We start from the raw sequence: 14279 nt of genomic DNA, 5'->3' as shown, positions 1-14279 counted from the left end.
TGTTTTATTTTTTTCAGGCCAGTAGTAAGTAACATGAGCACCGCTAACGTACGCCCTTCTCAAAGGCATATCTCAACACCGCTAAATTAACACTTTTGATTACAATAAAACTTTAAATACAAGGATAGACATTTGCTTAATGTTATAGAAAATTTATGTAACATTGTTGAGGGTCACAGTTTAAATGGGCAGGAAAGTGTTAAATCCAACTGCTTTAGGCTGCACCAATTCGCTAGTACCCGCGCTAAGTACAAATTAGAAGATGTCATTGCTTCTAACAAAACAAAGCCATTGCGTTAAGATGTGCGACAAAGGACCAGGCCCAATTTAATGTTCACCAACGTCGGAAATTGTTTGTGGGCTGACTTATATTCCTTGCCGCGCACTGCGACTTGGTTCAACGCACAATTACATGCGCATTGCGACTGCGCATGTAATTGGGCGTTGAACCAACAAATCTTTCCACCAAAACACCGCCAAGATCACATCACTGCAATGGTGCATTATATAATCGCGGCTCAGATGCTGACGACAGTCGTGTGAACTTGAACCTGAAACGTGTCACGCGCGCGTGACAGTTAAGGTGGCAGCAGGAGGAACCGTGTGCTTTCCTTTTCCAGCAGCCATTTCCTACTGGAGGGCGCTGCGCTGGCTGGCAATGTGCTCTTTTTAAGGATCAACTGAAAGGCTTCAAGCGAGAGAGAGCAGACATTTTTTTTTTTTTTTGTGGGCTAAGCCATCTCTAGAAATCATGATCACGGCACAGAAATTAGCAGCGAATAAAAAAAAGTATTTAGAAAACAAACCGCTGTCTAATCCGTGCGACGCACGGATTAACCCACTGTGCTGTGCCGTGTTTTGTTTTCATGAGCACACAATGAGCGTTGTCACTAAAAAAAAAAAAAAACCTTCACGCAGTAAAAAACATTAATTCTCTTACAATAACACGGCTGAACCTGCGGGCTAATCACCTTAGGGATGTTCAACGCCGCAAAGCGACTCAGATTATATGAGGGACGCCGCAGTGGAGGGCTCCGGAAATTTCGACTATACCTAGCTTCTTTAACGTGCACTGATCTCGCACAGTAAATGGACCTCTAGTATTTCGCCTCCGTCGAAATTCGACCGCCGCGGCCGGTACTGAACCCGCGTCTTTAGAGTGAGCAGCCGAGCGCCATAACCACTGAGCCACCACGGCGACGTTAGGCCTTAAACCTTAAACACTCTTAATTTCTGAAGACCATTATAGATTAGAACGATCTCACTCTAGGTGCTGTGGCACATAAATCTTTGTTTATTTGAAGAGTACTTTAACTACGTTTTGTTAAGTTGCCCGCCGCTGTTCGGTTCTTATTTTTTCTGTACGGTACAAAGCTTCGTTTCCATCAAATGTGAGCAGGAAGCATGATTTCAGGACCTGTAAGTAAAAGGAATAAGATTGCATTTCGCTATGACTCCAAGACTATGACCAACGGCTTACCACACTCCCCCGAAGAGGACCGTGTATATATTATGAATGTATCTTGCCAGCATAGCGGCCGTACTTGAAGGCTACCAAAATGCCTAGAAATCATGCCAAGAACACTGGGTCAGGAGATGAAGCGGTAAATGACTATAGGTGAAACATTAGAAGGTAGAAAAAAAAAGCAGCGTCGAAAAGAGGGTGCACGCGAGCTGAGGATTTTTCATGTGGGCTTAAAAAAAAGAAATCGCCATGGACAGGTCAAGTAAGGCGAGGATCTGTTAACCGGTTGTATATCAGGCTGCAAGAGTGGACAACGGGGAAACGTAATCGGCAGAAGCCAAAGGTGAGACGAAGTGGCGATATTGAAAAAGAAAACATTGGATAAGAGAATTGTTATGATAGACCAATCGTTATCGGCACTGGCTCAAAGCAGGAGTTATGGGAAATCATCTGGAGAGACTTATGTCCTGCAGAGGACTCCTCTTGGCTAACGACGACCTCCATGACGATAAGTCCGCCCTTCGAAGATGAATCCACTCGTCCAATGCGTTGAAGACGCTGAACTCGAAATGTGCGGCTGTGAGGCAGCTGGACAGCTCTACGAGTGCAGTGATCCACTCTTGCCACAGGGGTGGGCTGTGTGAGAATGGAAGAGCGGGAGTAGGCGTGATCATCGGAGCTGCATTCCCGGACAGGTCCGACAGGGTGCGTGCTGTTAGCGTAGGCTTGAAAGTGGGAGAGCACCTGGGAACAGGAGTGGCGGTATCGTAAGCCGTATATTCCTCATGCAGAACGAATTCCACAAGTCGACTGGGAGCAAAGTCTCCTAGCTCCGTAATACAGGACGCATGTGTTGCTTCCTCAATTCTGTGCAGGATCAGGCGCTCTGAGAGACAATTCCCATTGACTCGCCCAGACCAGGTCAGAGAAACATTGCACTTATCGGCGGATCGAAAGGTCAATCCACCGACGGAATTCGCCGTTAGGACGAGGAGCAAGACGGGTCAACGTACGGAGATGTAGACAGCCGCAGGGCAATGGTACTACTACTACTACTACAGGACATCCAACGACGCTGGTGGGAACCAGGAAAGCATAGTCCGGGAGCCGCTGCTCAGCGCGCGTGGCTAGACGGACCTCCGTCACGCCGCACGAAAGGGCCGAAAAAGAAGGAACGAGCGAAGGCCGGGTTCAAAGGCGCCGGCAACCGGACAAGAAAGTGCTCCCCACCACGACGACGTCCGCTATCCACGGAAGCCCTCAGCCAGTGCACGCCAGTGGACGGGGCAGCTGGCGTGCACGTCCATAGAGAAGACGCACACAGGTCCCGCACGCAGGCCCTCAGCAGACGAAGCCTCACGCAGTGGACGCTGTGGCGGAGGAGGAGGGCAACACAAAAGCCGCCGCCCCCGTCCGTCGGACCAACACCCTGGTCGGACCCACGGAGCGAAGAATCTCTGCGCGGCGGAAAGCAGCAAAGAGACAAAAAAGTCGTTGAACTTGTTTCACCCAAGGCGAAGCGGGAGTTGGCACCGGGTGGGGAGGGCAAGCAGAGGGGATGAGTGTGCGTACGCTCGGAGTGCCTTGGCGTGTACGTCGGCGTCGAGTCGGCAGCAGCCGCTGCCACACCGGCTTGACCAGGAGTAGAAGAAGCAGGGATACTCTCCCGCAATACCTGCCTTCTAGGAGAGACGTAACGGCGCATGCGCCGGAGGCAGGACTTCTTGCACGCACTGCCGATTCCACACAAGAAGGCAAGGTAGAAGTGAGGGAGGAGGTTAGGAGGAGAGAAGACGTCATTCTTCTGGTCGCAGAGAACCTTCTCACTCATTGCCCGGTTTTTCTTTCTCCCTCCCTCCTACGTACCCGCAGACACCGCTTCGCACGGTGCAACAAGGAGCGGCGAAGAAGGCGCTCGCGCGAGGAGAGGCCGACCGACAAACCAGCCGCAGCGCCACGCTGGACCTGGCGTGCTGCTGCGTCTAGCGTTGGCATCGCAGTGCGCGCGTGTGTGTGTGCGTGTGTTCGTTGCGGATTCGCGGTGCGGCGGGTCCGTTGTTGGCTCAGGTGTCACCGTCCACGAAGCCAGCAGCGAGGGCGACGAGTAGTGTCAGCCGCCGCCGGCGCCACAGCGGTCACCCCAGGATTGTGAGGAAGAGCGTCGTCAGCGGATTACTACAGACATCCATCCGGTGTCCGGCGGCGCTCCCGCCGGTGCTTTGGTCCCGTGGAATGTGCTCCCCGCCGGCTCGAATGAGTGCTCCGCCGCTGTGAGACGGTCGAACGGTATCCGGACAGGCTTGGATTCCAGCTCAGGAGCCCCGTCATCCTTGGACAGTGCGGCGTGTTCGCTTCTTTTTGTGAAGAGGAACAACGGTGAACGCAGGTGAGGAACGCATCTTCTTCCCCGTGGGTGGTCCGGAAGGAAGTGCGGGGCGGACCAGACAGCGTGCGGCTCTCTGTTTTGGTTTTCTTTCCTGCACGGAAGTTGGTTTCCGGCTCCCGCTGCGTCGTCCTCGCTTTCGTCCCCCGCAGTGACGCAAGGCGAGGCCCGCGTAGCACGCTCTGTTTGGGGCCTGTTCTGGAATGGCCCGAGGTAGCGGCAGCTGTCGCGAGCAGCATACCTGTTTACGTAGTTAGCGATGCCGTCAGCCATGTTGCCGGTCGGACGAGGAGTGGCGTCGCGGTGCTACGAGGAAGGCAGGAGAGAAATGAACACAAGGAAAGCTTCGTTGGGCGGGGTAAACGGAATATATGTGCAAAGACGAAAGCGCTTAGAAAGACACTGAATAGGAAAGGAAGAGGCAGGAATTGGAGCATTTTACTTTAATGTTGAGCAGTCTTGCAAAGTGAAATGTGCTAAACAAAAAAATATCAACGTTATTGTAACGTTTAGTGTTTGGTAAGCCTTCGGTGGTCCGGTCAGTTTATGTTAAGTGCACGAGACATACTCGTTTGTTTAGCGTTTAGGCATCAATAGCGAAGTAACAGCAAGGCTCCGCTATTTCGTGTGTAACCGCGCACAAATAGATAACTTGAGGCTCTTAAGAACACTGACATGTTCCCGTTATTTCGTCCGTATCGATTTACGTCTATGAAAACTTAAATTTGAATGATGATCTATGATTTAGTCTACATGCGATTAAAAATTTACTCACTGCGATGCTTGCAGCATACTTCTAATAAGACTTAACCATGATTTTTTTTTTAAATTTCCCAACCATTTTGCGGCCGCAACTGCGTTCGGGCGGTACTGTCGGAACCTCCTTGCGTCTGCCGCGCTGTGAGTCTGCTGACTACTTCGCTGTGAGAAGGCATCGGCGGGTACGCAGCAACAGAACACAACAGGAGGGCACCTAGAGCCAATGTTGATGACTTTATTTCACCGCCACAAACGAAACATAGTGCCCGTGATACCATGTGTTGCAAACAAAATGATAATAAAGTTTTTTATATAGGCTGCATGCGCCCAGTTCACAAGGTAAAAGCAGCAATATAAAAGTAGATGCGAAATAGCGCCCATGGGTCTGGAAGCCCGGTGAAGCAGTGCAAACTTATGCATCTAAACGTGCGTTCAAGTAACGGATGACGCTATTTTGAAGATTACAAGAGCATATATACAAGAGAACGCTTTGTAAGATCAGTTCAGAGCCGGTGAAACATAGTATATCATAATTTGGGGTCCGTTATTAGTAGGGGTGTAAGGAGAGTATGGGGCAGAACTGAAGCGTTGCTTGGGAATTTTCCAGTAACAATGCACTCTCAGGAGCCGCTGGTAAAATCTGTGATATTGTTCAGCTCGGTTTTAGGCGCGGCACCTGAGAAGGCACCGCGCTCGAAATCATGTTGTGCTTCTTTCTATAGTTGTATAGAAGGTGTATTTATAAGACAAGGAAAGGTTCATTGCGCATTATGAACCAACTAGCCCAGCAATTAACTATACTGAAAGGCGTATCTGCGGGTTACAATGCGAAACAGATCTCTGGTGCGTCGCAACATGAGATGGTCTTGTTTTAAAAATGCTCGAACCATGACCCGCTGCGGTTTTTGCACGTAGCCCAGACATTTGAATTATTCAAGCGACGCTTAGGGTCTCCGACGGCCGGCGTTTATAGCTGCGGCTGCCAACGAGATAACGTCACGCCGCAACCGGATTTTGCGCTGAGCTCACAGTAATTCGTGAGCAATCGCTTCCCACGTGCGCTGGATTAGGAGACCATCAATTCGATCATATCAGCACCGAAGCCTGCTTCGGTATTCCCGACATAATTTCACACTGCGCAAATGTACACCGCTGTTTCGTCGCTCGGATAAGTGTCCAGACTTTCCTCGTACTTCAACAAAAGGACAAGAAGTAACTTAGAGGGAAAAGGTCTTCAGTTGAGACACCGCGGACCTGGGACACGCCCAAAGCTTTAGCGAGACTCTCGACGCTGTCAAAGAACCCCCGCGTGTACTATGTTTTCTCGCAAAGCATTTCAGACGGGCACTGACGGACACGTCTAAGAGTGCCTTCTATTCTCGCTGATGACAGCGTACATTCCTGCGCTCTTGTGAAGTGTTCTCACGAGGACAGTGGCTTCAGGTCCTTTGTTTGCGGCTCCACATCCGGTCAGTTTATGAGCCTTGATTGGGCCGAACTGATAAGCGTCGTATATTCATGTCGTAAACAAGACTAGATCGCCGGATAAGCTATAGTCTGCTAAAAGCGAGTTCACATTAATCGATCGTACCGAACTAGCCGAAGTTGACACCTTGTTGAATCTGCTGGTATACCCTAAGTCTTGTCATTCTGTAAAAACTTCAGGGAGATGCCCGTCGCTGTTCATATAATAAATGTGCGATTTTAGAGTTGTATTTTTGCAAGGAAATTGCGCAGATTCTCCTCCAAACGAACCAGCTCTGACATGGAACAGAGAAAACAGGGGACTGGTTAGCCTTGCAAAGTAAAAAGGATATCCGTCTGCTTTGGTTCTCCCTTCGTGTGCTTCGCATGTGATAAGCACTAAAATTGCAGTCGTAATGACTCTGCGTCACGGGAGAGTCGCTGAAGCACAGGCGCCCAATAGTTCACCTCAAAGTAAATGACGCGCCTGTTACTGTCTTTAGCCATAGTGAACAATCGGCAAATGCGAGGTACTAGAAAGAAACAACATTAACCTGATTAGAACGTACATAGTACCGCGCGCTAAAAGGAGTCTCGGTCTCTGTCCGTGGAAAAAGCAAAAACCGCTTTAGTTGGACGCATTTAAGGTAAATGTATCTTAGACTCTACATGTAATACTCTCCAGACCTACATCTGCATCAGTGCTGCAAAGATACGACCCTGCGCGTGGTCTGAACGAAGCGCTGCCAGCTGGATGCATCTCGGAAGGAATCTGTTATGTATGCGCATCGTGCATGCACGTCTATTTTACGGGGCCATTGCTAAAATCCCGGAGTGGTCACCGCATATGTCCTTTCGGGACACGGCTGCAGCGCTGGCAGTTTCAGGACTGACTGCTAAGCGACTACCAGTTACAGGCTTCACTGCGACCACGAATTAGTTCCCCTCGGTAATAGACCAAGCACCCCGCATTCAGGGATCCATGCGACACTGCATAGACCCTTCGTAGGAAAGCCATTGACTCCAAAGCCGTAATGACCGTCGTAGCAAGCAGCTCTGCTGGCGCTTCCAAAGGCTGGCACTTGTGCACAAGGAAGTCCTCTTTGTCGACATCTGCATAGTTGGTGTCCTACGCACTACTTTCCTCAATGCCTTCGGGCGAAGGTTAAGGAAATTCGCCGGATCTGCCGAGTGCGGTGTTGGCGCGGTGCGCAAGGGCAGTTTTGTTAGCGATGTATCAGCATCTTGTCGTTCAGGGGTTTCCAATGGCCCAATGTGTTTTACACTTGCGCGCGCTAAGAGCAGCTGTTCCGAGTGACCTTGTTCGCATTGTCGCAGATATACAACGAATACAAAAGCCCCAAAGCTAGTGTGTTCTGCCATTTCATACCACGTCATTCTGTCGATCGATCGTTTGCAGCTTCTGGAGGCCGCTCTTGTTAGGATAACTGCCGAGCCCCTGTAACACTGCCTGTCCACATGTCTTGAATACGGCTTGTGTTCAGTCCTATCATTGTGTTCAATTTTTAGCTTGTTTTGGACATCAGAAGCAGGCCTCGTTCATTACATGAACATATAAACGCGCTCAATCGAATGAGGGTACCGTTTTTGCTATAAGTAACCAGGCTTCATGGTTTAATTCTCACTCGTGTAGTGGAACCTTTGCGGCTTCCCCAAAGACTGAAAGGTCTCGAAAGATGGTGACAAGGGCTCTCCTTTCTTTACCGAGATTTAGAGCTTGAGGGGTGGCGTAAGTGCACCGATATATGATTGAGAAGCAAGCCTGGTTACTTTCGACAAAGACGGTATGTACAACGACAGTGTCTTCCGTCTAAGTGACGTTGCATTAAATTTCTTCGTTTGAGAATCGTATATACGGGGGCGACGTTACACCTACGACTAAGTGGCCGCCATTGTATTGCCGTATAATAATAATCGCTTTTTTGGGGAAAGGAAATGGCGCAGTATCTGTCTCATATATCGTTGGACACCTAAACCGCGCCGTAAGGGAAGGGATAAAGGCGGGAGTGAAAGAAGAAAGGAAGAGAGAGGTGCCGTAGTGGAGGGCTCCGGAATAATTTCGACCACCTGGGGATCTTTAACGTGCACTCACATCGCACAGCACACGGGCGCCTTAGCGTTGTTCCTCCATAAAAACGCAGCCGCCGCGGTCGGGTTCGAACCCGGGAACTCCGGCTCAGTAGTCGAGCGCCCTAACCACTGAGCCACCGCGGCGGGGCGCCGTATACTGGCAGAGGCGTTAAATTTTCCTGCGTACAACTGTCACAGAAATCTCTCCGACGCGGCAGATGCTCTCAAAAGTGCCGGATTTCTTTGTGTGTAGTGCCGTTTGTCAGCAGTTGGTGCCTGTATTGCGAATGCGATATGTCGGCCTTGCTCTTCAGGCAAGGAACGTGCCACGACGGCTGCTGTGGCGCAGCAAAGAGGCGTCCTGTGTATGTCCAAGTTATTGCTTGCAAACACAAAGTGAACAAGGGAGGGGGAAGCCTCAGGGAGCTTGCCAACGTTTTGACAAGAAGACAAACACAAGTTTTAAAACAGAACAGCGCGCACTTTGACAGGGACTACGAGGAGGACACGACACAGACGAGCGCTGACTTGCAACTGATGTTTATTGCTTGGAACGAGGCATATATACAATTCCAACAAAAAGAAGAAAACACACAACCATTCATAGATTGCGTTCTGTTTTAAAATGACTATTCTGTTTTAAAATGACTTACCAACTCGCCCAAGCATCCGTTTTAACGAAGACAAGTCCTCTTGTCGAAACGTTGCCAATTAAGCTCCCTGAGGCTTTCCCCTCCCTTGCACACTTCGTCTCTACCATCCAGTTATTCCTTGTGTCATGAAGTGTCCGCTATCGTCTCACTGATTGCAACTCTCGTGATTCTCAAAGCACTTAAGCGTGTTTTTTCGTCCAGGTGTATGAAGGGTAGGTTGTCGATTTTCTTTAATCGTTCATAATAAAGAACACCGAATCTAAACTCGCGTTTCGAAAGCTTCCCTTACACGCGCATGCCTTTTCAGCACAACGCGACATGCAATGACCTAACTTCAACTAACACTTGTACCAGCTCCTTGCATTCGAGGCCTTTGCAAAGCCCGCTCCAGCAGCTTCACGGTTAGATAAACCCTCTTCGAATCTCACAGCAGGTGGTTGGGTTAATACGGAAAACGTCCGATTAATCACTTCCAACTAAGGGATCGCCACATACAGCTTAGGACGGCGTAATATTCTTGCCGAAACAAAAAGAAAACTCTGACATCATTCACTAGCAAGGCTTTGGCATGCTTCGCATGAGCCACGCCTCGTACGGGCGGAGTCCATCTTGCGACTATTCAGGGACATGCGTGCCTAACAACTCTGTTCGGCCGGATATGCCACTGCAATTTGTCAGGGTTAACGTCTGGAATCTGGGCTGGGCTAATGCAATCACTTTGTTTGGGTCCCGTTTTATTGTTTTTATTTCTTGTTTCGTGTGTTTCTCAACCGGTGCCACGCCCCTTTTATCGCTGGGATATTCTAGTAGTCGCACCGCGGACGATACAACGAATAAAATATAAGCGAGCGAAAGTGATTGTTGCATCTTGTTCGAGGTTCTATAAGCAATCTGGATTCTAATTTGCATGCGGAAAGAAGACAAATTGTGTTCCTCACACCCGGCCAGCTGATTACTGTGATCGGTTCATTCAGGCTGACGTGATCAGCGCGATAAGAGTGGCACGTTTTTCTGCACAAGTGTAGGGCCCGGTTAAAAGAAAACGAGTATCTACTGTCGTCATGTAGGAAACAAAAAAAACAGTTAAAGTTAATTGCCGGCTCAGCTTCAGCGAGGCGAGTCGTTAAGTCGGCATAACATGGCGCAGCCTAGTTTGATACGCTATACTTACCACCGATGCGGGTCACTTGCTTCGCATTCGAGAAGGAATAGCTACAGGGTAACTAGATGGTCGCGCAGAAAAATGCATGCACTGAACAGGACAATCACTTGTCCTGTTACTATGTACACGTCTTTCCTTGTGTATACTTGTCTAGTTTTCCTGCACGTGCTGCATTTAGAACCAATGGAGCTGGCCATGCAGCCGTTTCAGCTTCCCTGTGAAGTTACATGCATCATATTAGTTTCGTCAGAAAGAAAAACAACGGTGTGAACTTCCGCTCCCTCATAATTCAGTTCGAGATAAAAATCTCTGGGGCCAAAAATAGTTGGCAGTCTGCGACTAATGCGCACGAACAATATGAAAGGCAAAATCTGAAAGGTCGCGAGATCGAATCCCAGCAGCGCGGAGAGGGAGAGGGGGGGGGGGGGGGGGCATTTAGGTGGAGGTGAAATGCTGACACATATGTGTTCTATGCGTTGCCAGTGCACGTTAAAAAAATCCAAATGGGCGAAATTAATTCCCAGCTCTCCAGAAGGCGTCCCTCATAGCCCGCGTGCAGTATCGGAATGTTAAGTCCAGCATTCCGCACTATGCGTCAGTTCCCCTGACTAAAACATTACAGGCTATTATGATGACGATGATTAGCATTATCATCAAAACGACCACCACCACCGTTGACGCCACTTGAGGCTATAATCACCAACAGTGTGTTTGTTGTCGCCATCGGTACTCCCTTATAGGTAATCAAAACTCCTGTTCGTTAAGGCTTTCTTTACTTCTACAACCTCTAGTGGTATGACGTATTGTAATTTTAGTCATGCTACCCGGCGATAAAAAGGCCCGGAATGCACAAAGGCGGACGGACAGGAGATACTGTAGTTCTCTGTGCACCGCTACGCATATTTATTTTATTTATTTACAAATACTCCAGGTAGCAGCGCTGCCCAAGTAGGAGAGGGTTACAACACGTGCTGCTTTAGCAATTAATCAAAGATTGTTTTCATCGGAATACTCCTTAACGAGTGCAGGAAAACAGTTCCACTGGCGCGTTCTGAACGTAAACAGTTAATGTGTTTCAGATGTTGACACACTTACTAGCCAAACTAAACGCAATGTAAAGTGCTCTCAATCCTGGTTTTCTTTTCGCTGCGCTTAACGCCGACTCCCTTAAGGAAAGCGCCCCCCCCCCCCCCATTTTTTGTTCTTGTTTTAAGAATACAGAATGAGTTACACAGTGTGCGCCACTGGAAATGGGTCGATATCATCGACTTCTGTATTCTTGTTTTCGAGTATCCTGCAGCCGTCGCGAGAAAATGCCAGTGAAGAAAAGTGAATGAGACCACCCACGCTTGCCACGCAATTTACCCAGCCAGGGGGCGGGAGGGGGGGGGGGGGGGGGCAGCCATTGTGCCCCGCGGCTATCAACGCATCTAGCAGCAGGCGAGATTTCGCCTGCGGTCGTCTTCTTCGCCCCAATTACCCTCCACAACTGAACTGGCGCCCAAGTTTGTTTTTCTTTTCCTCGTTAATAAATACCTACGCCCTACTTCACACAGCGTGTCCGCTCTCCTTTGAGATTCGCGGCGGCTCCGCCAGCGCATATTTCGCCTCACCGTCTGACAGTCGTACGGTCGTCCGAGATTCTTTTTTTTTTTTCTCTCCCCAGACGCTCCTTTGTTTTCCGTGCTCTTCTTCCGCATCAAGCGTATTTGCTTGACGCATCGAGGTCATGTGATAAGAGATCTTTTCCCTACTTAAATGCACGAGGAAGCTTGCAGAAATGTTTTAATTAGGCAGCCATAATTGGTCGAGTAGGCCTGCTGATTCCAGGCATTTGCACGTTCAAAGTGGTATACTGCCTGAAATCAGCGCCCCCGGGGTCTTGAAGCGTTTCAGATAATTACTGAGTGCTATAGTCGGATACAACTAAAGTCTGCAATGAAGCAGCGGCCACATTCAGGACCGCCGCGCAGAATTCCTCCAATACACAAAAAGAGTCCATTGTTAAAACGTTTGTTGATACCTAAACAGGAAGCTAATAAAAAAAATTACAAGCTCTGGAACTATACCTGGCTTGTTCAGTAAACTCAGACATTAAAGACCTGATTTCTTTTACGGTTGTGATTGGCTAGCGGAGTGATACAGGACGCCGCGGACCATATCCAAGTATTACCATCTGCTGTTTTCTTAAGTTGTTGCCTACTATATTGAATTTATGCCTATGCGCTTGAATTTTTCAGTGCCTCCCTGATGTGAATCTTTGTGACCGCTTGCGAGCATCTATCAATTATTTTCTTTTTATATCACCGCTGACTACGTTAGCCAGAGGGCAGGAAGATGAAATTCCTGACAACTTCACACAAAATGAACAAGTGTCAGGAGAGGAAGCCCCAGTCCTCCAGATGACGTTTCGACAAGAAGGCTAGTCACTTGCACAGACGAAGGCAAGTCAATTGTCGAAACGTCGGCTAGCAAATTCAGGCTACTCCCCTCGACCCGACCGCTTACTATGTGCATAATTACGTGCGCTGATATTGCACTGCAGACTGGTTTATTTCGCCTACATTAAAATATGGCCGCCTCAGCCGGTACCGAACTCACGACCTTGGGATCAGCAGCTAAGCGCCAAAACCACTGGGACACTGCAACCGGGCAACAGTTAGGTGTTTCAGCTTTCAAGTTTAACTGTCCCCTGGTAATGGTTGTCAGATTACAAGATGACCTTGTACCCGCTCAACGAAAGCGCGGACGGAGAGACGTGAACGTGTGCAGGAGCTAGTTCGTGTAGGTATTCTCTCCAAGCCAGCGCACCCATTGAAGGGCGGAATAATAGCCTCCAACGGCGCCTTTCGCCGCGTCCGCCAGCTGAGTGGCGACGCCCTTCAATTACAGGCGTTAATCGTGGCGCGAGCGCGGTGAACTTTTCCGCGTAATGACCCGATAATTCCGACCGATTGCGCGTGCCTCAGCGGGGCTTGGTGATTGCCATTGTGAGCATTGGGCGCGCAGGACTACTGGCGCGTGCAGTATTGAAGAAAAAGTGGCCTTTGCAGGCCTCGTTGGCGACTGTGACTGAACAGTGCGGAAGCAGGGCACGAACGAAGGCAGAGAGACACGATACAGTGCTGTGTAGTTTCTTTCTGCCTTTGTTTGTGCCCTGCTTACGCGCTGTTCAATCAGTATGCGAGCCAAACTCGCCCGTCAACTTGCGTGGTCACATTGACGAGAATACGCAACCATGTGTTTTGAAGACCTGCACTGCATTTGCGAAGCAGCGTGCTGCCATTTGGTCTTCGATTCAACGCCCAGATGGCAGCTAAGACGTGCGATGACCTTAGTGCAAAGGAACCCATTCACCCTCATTTCAGCTGTTGGTCTTCGGGAAATAACAGAACTCAGGCCTATGTGGCATATGCTTGGAGACACACGATCTAATGCTTAGTTGAGGTTTACTACGTATGTGGACTGGATAAGATGATCTGTTAACGCACAGTCGTGGACGAAAGTCTCTAGACCACATGTTCCAAAAATGAAGCCGATTCCTTAACTACTAGCTGGCGGCCGTTGACCACACTTGTGGAGGTGAAGGTCCAAATTTTGTTCCTTCACCTCCGCAAGTGTGGTCTCCAGCCGGATATTCAATAATAGAGCTATGGGCTTCGGTTGTAGAACGCGCGGTCCAGAGACTTTTGTCCCCGACTGTACCTTTGCTGCCTATAGGTAATTTTGGGCTACGGGATCACGCTCACGAGTGGATAATTGAGCAAGTTGGCACGCAGCAACAAAAGTGACGTTAGCATTAGCAAACAGGGCAGTGCTGGAGAGGGACAACATCACTTCTTGATTGAGAGAAGCGAAGAATTCCATACGGTTATCAGATACTGGTAGAGGCGGGAAAATACGGGTCCCAGGAATGTTGTCGACAACATGATGGCCTTCTATCTTGCGGGCACGAAGGACGCTCGATTAAATCTCTGCCGTGCACAAAGAGAACAGAAAGGAAATAAAACAGAAACGACTGCTGCTAGGCCATGCGTGGTAACTACGGAAAACAAAGACAAAACTTGTGCAGCGGCTTGTATCAATCTTAGATTTGAATCTTCACCCGAAGAGAGATGTCTGCAGTACACGGTTGGCTGCAACGTCAACCCCGTGGTCGTCATCAGTGTCAGCTGCAAAGCAGGATTTTTTATCTCTTGTTTCCTTCCCAAGGGCTTTCCACACCATCCAGCTCATTTATTGCTCCCTGTACCAGGTGCTACCATCTTTATTTTTTATCTAGTTTTCTCGTTACGTATCCAC

The 14279-nt window shown here is 49.2% G+C and overlaps 1 protein-coding gene across 1 annotated transcript in view; it reads left to right on the top strand.

The window, feature by feature from the left end:
* The first annotated feature begins 3359 nt into the window (after window positions 1-3359).
* LOC144106393 (uncharacterized) overlaps window positions 3360-14279 on the top strand; it is a 50591-nt gene continuing 39671 nt past the window's right edge. The window contains exon 1 of the mRNA XM_077639191.1: window positions 3360-3851. The gene's annotated coding sequence lies outside the window, so the exon portion shown is untranslated. The remainder of the gene's footprint in view (window positions 3852-14279) is intronic.

The sequence above is a fragment of the Amblyomma americanum genome, chromosome 10 (assembly GCF_052857255.1).
Source record: "Amblyomma americanum isolate KBUSLIRL-KWMA chromosome 10, ASM5285725v1, whole genome shotgun sequence".
Classification (NCBI taxonomy): domain Eukaryota; kingdom Metazoa; phylum Arthropoda; class Arachnida; order Ixodida; family Ixodidae; genus Amblyomma; species Amblyomma americanum.
The sequence above is the reverse complement of the archived record's forward strand: the minus strand, read 5'-3'. Positions and strand labels throughout refer to the sequence as shown.